The sequence below is a fragment of the Teleopsis dalmanni genome, chromosome 2 (assembly GCF_002237135.1).
Source record: "Teleopsis dalmanni isolate 2A chromosome 2, ASM223713v2, whole genome shotgun sequence".
Classification (NCBI taxonomy): Eukaryota; Metazoa; Arthropoda; class Insecta; order Diptera; family Diopsidae; genus Teleopsis; species Teleopsis dalmanni.
In genome coordinates, this window is record NC_051847.1 from 236,351,562 (window position 1) to 236,359,731 (window position 8,170).

An 8,170-nucleotide genomic window follows, 5' to 3' on the forward strand; every position below is an offset into this window, starting at 1 on the left:
ATGAAATTAGTTAGTTGGGTGATAAAAATAATTCTTTAGTTTACTTAATATTTACATATTTATATGCATGCTATGCTTCTTATTCCTTTTTATAAAAAGGTGGCACATAGCATATAGGGAACGTTTGATATTCATTTAAGATACTTTATGCAGGAATATAAAATTTTTGCTCAGTGCCTGCATCTCTGATTTGACATAACAATTTAATAAATACTTTGGAAATACCCATTTTAATATCTAAGTAAAAAATTAGATGTAACCGTATATAGGTTACTATTTCTTAGAACTTTAATATCAGTAATAGCAAATAGTGTAGATCGCTTGAAGAAAATATAGAAAATTTGTAAAATGTGTAATTTTAATTTAAATTCTTGTTCTGTGACTGAACTTCTGATTTGACATCTTCTTCTTTGTTCCATTAACTCCCAGTGGAGCATAAGGCTTTAACAAATCCTCTGAACCGCATTCTATTTGAAGCTGCCGTGGAAATGTCGTTCCATGAGTAGCGCGCTGATGTTAGTTCGGCATCAATTGTCCTCCTTCGCCAAGTTCTTGAAGGAGCGCCAGGCTAACGACTGCCTCGCGGGTTCCACTTTAGGGCTTACTCAGCATTGCAGGAATTCTACTTGCGTAACGTATGTTAGTTTTTTAATTTCATTCACGACGCTTTGTATGTCCGCTCTTTTCAACAATTCCGCATTAGAGATGTGTTCTGGCCACCATATGCGTTTTAGACATTTTTTTATGAAAACTTTGGTTCGCGAATTGATGGATCCAGTAAATTTCCATGCTTCACACCCATACAGAGGTACGGATACGACATTTGTTTTAGATATTCGAATTATTTTTATCATTTTTATTCTAAGATAAATCTCTCGGAATTTTGACTAACTATTTCGCACCGTGCTTAAGACTAAGTAGGCCTTCATTATTAATCATACATTCTCCTTCTATATTAGCTTACCTTCCATTATTTTTATATACCTAACCAACCCATCGTTAATTCTTTGATTTAGCAAATGCCACGATATCATCGCTAGTATTTAGTCCGATCAATTCATATTTGTTATGTTTATGTCATTTCTAACCTTTTAGAGAGTAAATAAATATCGAAAGATTTTTCTTTCATAAATTCTAAAGTTATATATAACTACATTTATTTATGCTCTCTCATTATTAATTTTCATTTTATGTAATTGATCATTGCAGGAAAAATGTAACGATCCGATTCCATGTTTTAGTTTCAAAAGTTACTATCAGGCAACAACAGATTCTTTAAAAAGAAGTAGAAAAGAAAATATTTTCAATCCAATTATGTATATATATATATACTAGCTGACCCGGCGAACGTTGTTTCCCCTTGCAGTTAATTTTCCTGGCTCAGCTGAGTTATAATATTTGTTGTTATTCAACTTAACCTTTAGCATTTTAATGCTAAAATTATTTTGAATTGATTTTTTCTTTTGAACTACAAAAAGTCCACATGCATTACTTATGTTACAAATATTTTCATGTTACTTCAAATCCTTATAAGCACTACATTTTACATGAAAAAAGGTTTTTTTTAATATTATATTAACAGTTTTATTATGGGCTATAATGTTAACTTAAAGCTAAATCATGAACAATATTTTTTGTTAGGCCATTTTGTACGTATATATACAGATCAGAAAGCTTAGCTTGAATTTTGAAATTGATTTCATCGACATCTAAGTTCTTGGCAGCCAGAATCGCTCTACTTTGAAGCCATTGATGGTTCTGATAATTTTGATATATGTTAGGAAATACGTTTTCTATTAACTCCTCTTCCGAATTAACAATTTTATAAACATTTTCTGGCAATTTAATAAAGTGCGTATTTTCATGAAGACTTACGTTTCCGTTACCAATATCCAGCAATTGTTTGACAAACAGTTCTGCAGCTAAATCGCTCTGTAGTCCAACACGCATGTTTTCGGTAAGTCGCAATATATGAACACTTCGCCACAAAATGGATGATTTTAGGCAAGCATTGATTTTCAATTAAAGCGCCTCCAAAAAGTCTATAGTTATCATTTAAATCTTTAAATCTTTCATTTAATGCTTCCAATGAATATTTATGTGACATTGTGCATTCATCCCAAACAATGATGTGACATTTTTGAAGTACTTGAGCCATATTTAAATGTTTTTTAATATTGCATACCCCATTTTCACATGAATGTATGTTTAGTGGCAACTTTAGTGCCGAATGGGCTGTTCTACTACCATCTAACAATGTCGCAACGATTCCAGATGATGCAAGTGCTAAAGCGATATTTCCTTGCATTCTAACCTTTGCAAGAATGATTGAAATTAAGAAAGTTTTTCCAGTTCCACCTGGTGCATCCAAGAAAAAAAGCCGCCTTCTTTTACCGCAATTGCGTTCGAAACCCGATCATAAATGACCTTTTGTTGGTGCGTTAAGATTTGTTCGCTTCTTGTAACAAATTCAACCAAATCTTCAGAGCTATACTGAAATTCGCGCTGCATATCATTGTTTAATAGATCGGTTGCCAAACGATTTATAATGCGGAATTTAAATGCATTTAAGCTATGCAACTGCAGTTTTACGATTCGTTTTAGAGATTTTAAACTTTTTAAACAAATCAAAGTAAGCATGAATAAATTTTAAATTTCTAATATAAAAGTATATGGATACCAAAAAATAAAAAATTAATTAAAAAGACATTATCCAGTGGGCCAAATTGTGAATCTAAACCTTCCTTGAATCCACTTGAACACACATAAAAAATTTCATCAAAATCGGTTCAGCCGTTTAGGAGGAGTTCACAGTCAACACACGTACAGAAGAATTATATATATAAGATATATATATAAACGAATGAGTCAAAATTTGACTGCTAATAAGGGGGGAGAATGATTTACTCTATTCGTGGACATTAACCATAATCTTAGGCTATTTTATGAAACTGTTTTATATCATCCATGCTTTAACGTAGGCATACTACACCAAACGCACTGTGTCAGTTTGCATATGTATGGGATATGGAATCTATTAATCACTCTTTGTGTTCACTGGGGCTACATATGAAACGTGCAATGTCTAAAAGATCTTCCTTCGCTACAAGAACGACACAAAAGTAAACTTATCGGATCTCAGCTTCAGCTTTAAATTGGTTTTATTTGAAAAAGTAAATGGTTTATCTAGAATAACGCAACGGGATATATTAGAAGCAATGGTTGGTATATTTCGATTTTTCTTGGGAATTTTAAGGGCTTTAAAAGGGCAATAGTTGTCATCGAATGTAAGTGTTGATGTTTGCATCCAAATACGTTATGTAAATCTAAGTTTACCCACATCTCTACGTCTAACCAGTTTTTCTGTTAGTTTACTTAACTAATAAAACTTTTTTAAAATATGTTAAAGAAGTATACCTAAAATCAAAATATTATTTTTTTAAATGATGGTATATTAAAATAGCTGAAGTTGCGGTATATGATGGCTATATTTTTAAAAATTATATCCTTATTTTCAGATTATATAATTTATATTAATTATATTAATTTTTTTTTGTGCTATTTTTATGTGGTTTTATTCTACATTATTAAAATTGAATAAATATTATATATTTATATCTAAAACATCAGTTAAATGTTCTATGTAACAATTTTTAATACCATTCCGTTGAGCATTAAAAGTAAATATTGCTCTTATCTTTATTGAAAATAAAATTTTGATATGCAAATAAAATTTAAACTCAGATTGCAGCTTAATATTGATAAACAAATTTTCAAATTTACAAAATATAAGCAAAAGCTGAAAGGTACTAAACTCGTCACGTGTAGGTAAATATTTTACCCACGTTCTGAAAAAGGTCTCATGCTCCACAGAATGGAATGAACACCTTTTCTGGGTTATTCCTTTAAAGCCTTTGTGATAGTGTCAATGTTAGTGACAGCAGTTGATGCCATAACAAAAATTTGGGTATGAATTTCTCTTGATTGTTCAGCTTGTTTTTGTTATTCAAAAATTCGTGCATTAAGAGGACCTTTCAAATTTATTTCGTACTCCAAAATTCTTGCTGATAATACAATAAAGGAAAATTCTAATAAAATGTTAGGACAAACGTTACTGTGGATTTCAAAGGTGTAATTTTGCTTAAAACAAAAAAAGAAAGTTAAATAAAAAACTATTGAAAAATTCAACAAAATCGTCGAACGATATGATATCACAACGGTTCTGGTCCTTATTATATGTGCTCTACTATCAATATTTATTTTCCATTTCTGTCATGTAACCTCAACCTCAACCTCAACCTATTCCAATGTCTTTTTATCAACATTTTCTTCATGTTCTGTAATTGTTTTAACTTCCTGTAGTTTATTTTCCTTTCCAAAATTAATTTTTGAAGTTTTCACCTTTTTTCTGCACGTACGCAAGTTGAAACCAAACGTGTCCATCGCTCAATAAATTGAAACGGTGAACTGTAAATTACATTTTTTCGGAAATTTTTCCCATTTTTCACCTAAGTTTTCATTTTTTCTTTATAAAATTTTTCATTTTTTTACGTTCAAAATTTTACAATAGTTTGATTTAAAAATAGACGTATGAAAGTCCTTCCATTGTTCCCTGTTCCGCAAAATCAGCGAATCTATCGCACTGAACATACAATAGCAAAAGCGTCATACAAGCATTTTCACGTTTTCGAGGTACACAAACTTTGGGATGAAGCAAATGTTAATAGAGAACGAACTGAAAACCGCTTAGTTCGCAAAGGAAAAATGCATTTCTTAGTACCAAATTGAATCAAGTATTCAAGTACCCAGTGGGAAATCGGAACAAATATTTTTCAGTGAAGTCTTTAGTTTTTATTAGAGTAAGTTAAGTGAAACTCGAAGTATTGTAATTAGAACTTCTTAAAATATTGTATTTACTTGAGGTCAACAATTACCAATTAAATCCATCGGTAAGGCATATTGTTCACTGAGGTGCTGTCAAAATTTCATGACACTTGAACGATCGGAAAAAGATCTCGACTTGCATCTCAACTGACATTATTATCTGTTTAAATGTGAGCATCGCACACATTTCAGCTCCAATCTTATTAGTATTTTTATAATAATTTTTAAATTGAAGAACGAAGGTTATATTGATGACTGTTTGTCTCGTGCCTTCATAAAATTTTTAAATTGATTAACCAAACTGATCATATTGATTAGTGTTTATCCCATGTCAAAGAGAATAAATTATATTTCTAGTTTAAAATAGTTGTCGGAACATCAATAATGAAGTTAACATGTTTAACTTAACACGCTCTGTTAACTGAACACTCTATAAGTTCATTAAAGATCAGCTAAAGTTGACTGATTGGTTGCAGTGATAGGCCATCAGGTAATTTTCCATACACATTTTTTCCATTTCCATAAACTAAAAAAAACTTTCCTGAAAACCTGTTTTCTCTTAACGCCAAAGCCGGATATTCACAGAGAAAGTGTTTTATGGTTTCTTTTTCTTGCAAGTTTCCACAACTTCTGCAGTTAAAATTATGAGGAATTCACAGTTTCTCTGCGGAAGCTCCTTTACATCAATGACCAGAGATAACTGCAGTTAGCCTTGCACACGATCTCTTCTGATGAGATCTAGTTTTCTTAAAGGTGGGTCACGTAAATCGGAAATGAAGGTCATGCCTTCATTGAAACTTCTGAATTTGGAATTAAACATCTCAAAAACAACAACTTATTACATTTCCATCAATTTTTGTATTATCATAAGGTTTGTTCATGTTTTGCTCTACACTCTCTTAACTGTACCCTCTCTTAATTTCTTTCTCTAAGGGATTCTCGAAGACCAGATAAAATTAATAAAGAATTTTATAAAAGGTGCTTTGAAATAATTCAGACTGTTCATAGTTGCTAAACTTTGATAATGAGAATGATAGTCTTATTCTTCAATATATGAAAATTATTAAAGCCCTAAAAATGAAACCTCAAATTACTAAAAAACACAATTCAGTAATAAGTTGTGAAAAGATCTAAGTAAAGCTGATTACGAAAATTCTATTCTAAATATGAAGAGAATTGTAAATATGAATATGCTTTTCAAAATAATTTAATTCAAGAATATTGACAAGTGCAACTAGTAAGAAGACTACCTACAACTAATCCTAACCATGGTGTAGGTGTAAAACTTCTAATGAATAGAATAATCTATATACTCGAAATTCTTTAAAAACACTAAAACAGTAAGTACGACACTTCAACTTACTAAAATTAATTTGCTTTATTATAAATGAGTGTTGGGCTATCAGTCAGATTTTGTAATTTGGTTTTTTAATAAAAAATTTTTCTTATTATTTTACTTATTTAATATTTATTTATATTTATTTTTATATACAAATTTTATTCTATTCAGTTGTTTTAAAATTTTTTCCCTGATGATGGTTTTAAAAAACCGAAACGTCGGAAATAAATATTAAATAAGTAAAATAATAAGAAAAATTTTTTATTAAAAAACCAAATTACAAAATCTGACTGATAGCCCAACACTCATTTATAATAAAGCTAATTAAAAAAGTCAGCATATATGAAATGGACTAAAATTAATTTTAAAGATTAAATTATTGAAAATATTTTAGCAAATATGAAGAACATATTACCATAACCACTCAGTTGCACCTAAGCTTATTGACTCTTGCGTGATTTTCATTATTGAAGTTTAAAACGCCACTACCAAAAACTCTATTTCAATAATGAAAAATCTGTAGGAGTCAATGGTCTTAGATTCAGCTAATGTTATTATGGGGATATATTTATCATATTTACATACAAATTTGAAACAAATCTACAGTTCAGAAAAAAGAAAAAAGCTATGAGCTTTTTATATAGCTTGTTCAATTATGATAACATACGATAATATGGTAGTAAAATGTTATATATATGTATATATATAGAAGTATGTATACCTATAAGTATCTATAACATTAAAAATATAAGGCACTGATCCTTTGAGAACTTTCTGATATATATTGCTCTATTTTGATAACTTACGCTAATAGTATAAATAGTACAAAATAATAGTATTAAATTGATCATAGATATATACTTATACCTGTATTTCGCATAAAACGCGCCTTATCACTGACAGTGTATTAAGAGTCATAACCCTTAACCAGCAGTCAGGTTAAGGGTTACATGGCCAATCTATTCCAAATGCGAAACCTCTAACTTGTTAAATAGAAGGAAATTAGAGATATCTAGCTTAATATCTATCTTTATAGGACACGGCTTATACTTTGGTATCCCCTGCAACACATGTCTACCAATTTTCGTAGAAACAACATCAGAAGAGCTGTTGTGTCTATGCCCAGGCCTGGGCAGAACTAGGCTTAGATTTTTGTGGGCTCCCTAAGTGATAACACTAAGTGACACACTAAGTGATATCTCAAAGACTCTCGCCTGTATAAATACTTTTGTCTGGTTCTAGTTCGACCGTCTTCTACCCACTATTATGAGGAATTGTCGATTCAAAATGGCTTTTTGACCTAATTGAGGGATATTATTTCCTTCCTGCACTTAAACTTACTAATTAAATATGTTACTTGTGTCTGTAATTCTCTCAAAATGCGTATAATAAGTAACTTAGATTAAAGCCTATGATAATATTAAAAACACCAAGGCACTCGTACCTGTAAAACTTCCTCACATTCATTGTTGATTTGGTTCGTTTATCAATATTGACTTAAATCGTTCATCAGCTTTCTAATTGGGATGCAATCACATAAAATCACATAAAACACTACTAAGAATCACGAAAGCATATATCCGATGTATTTTTAAATTAAGTTCTGGTTTCTTTTGGAAATTCAACCAATCACAGAGAAAAATAAAGTGACCACTATCCCAACGAGTTGAGTTCCAAAAGGAAGCAATCAACGGGTATGCATTTTCTTGTGGGTGTTTTCATTTAACCCAACAAAGGTGAGTGTCTTTCGTTTCGGGTGCGTTTGGAAATCATTCATATTTCTCGTTTTGTTGAAGTTGATACCAGTGCTCCTACACGATTTTGCTAACAAATTTATGCGTGCTTTTTGTTGTTGTTTGAACTTTGTTCCAGAAGAAAAAAAAGTGATAAAAGATTTTTTATCCTTCTACCAAATTTACTATTATATAATTTTTTTTTTAATATTTG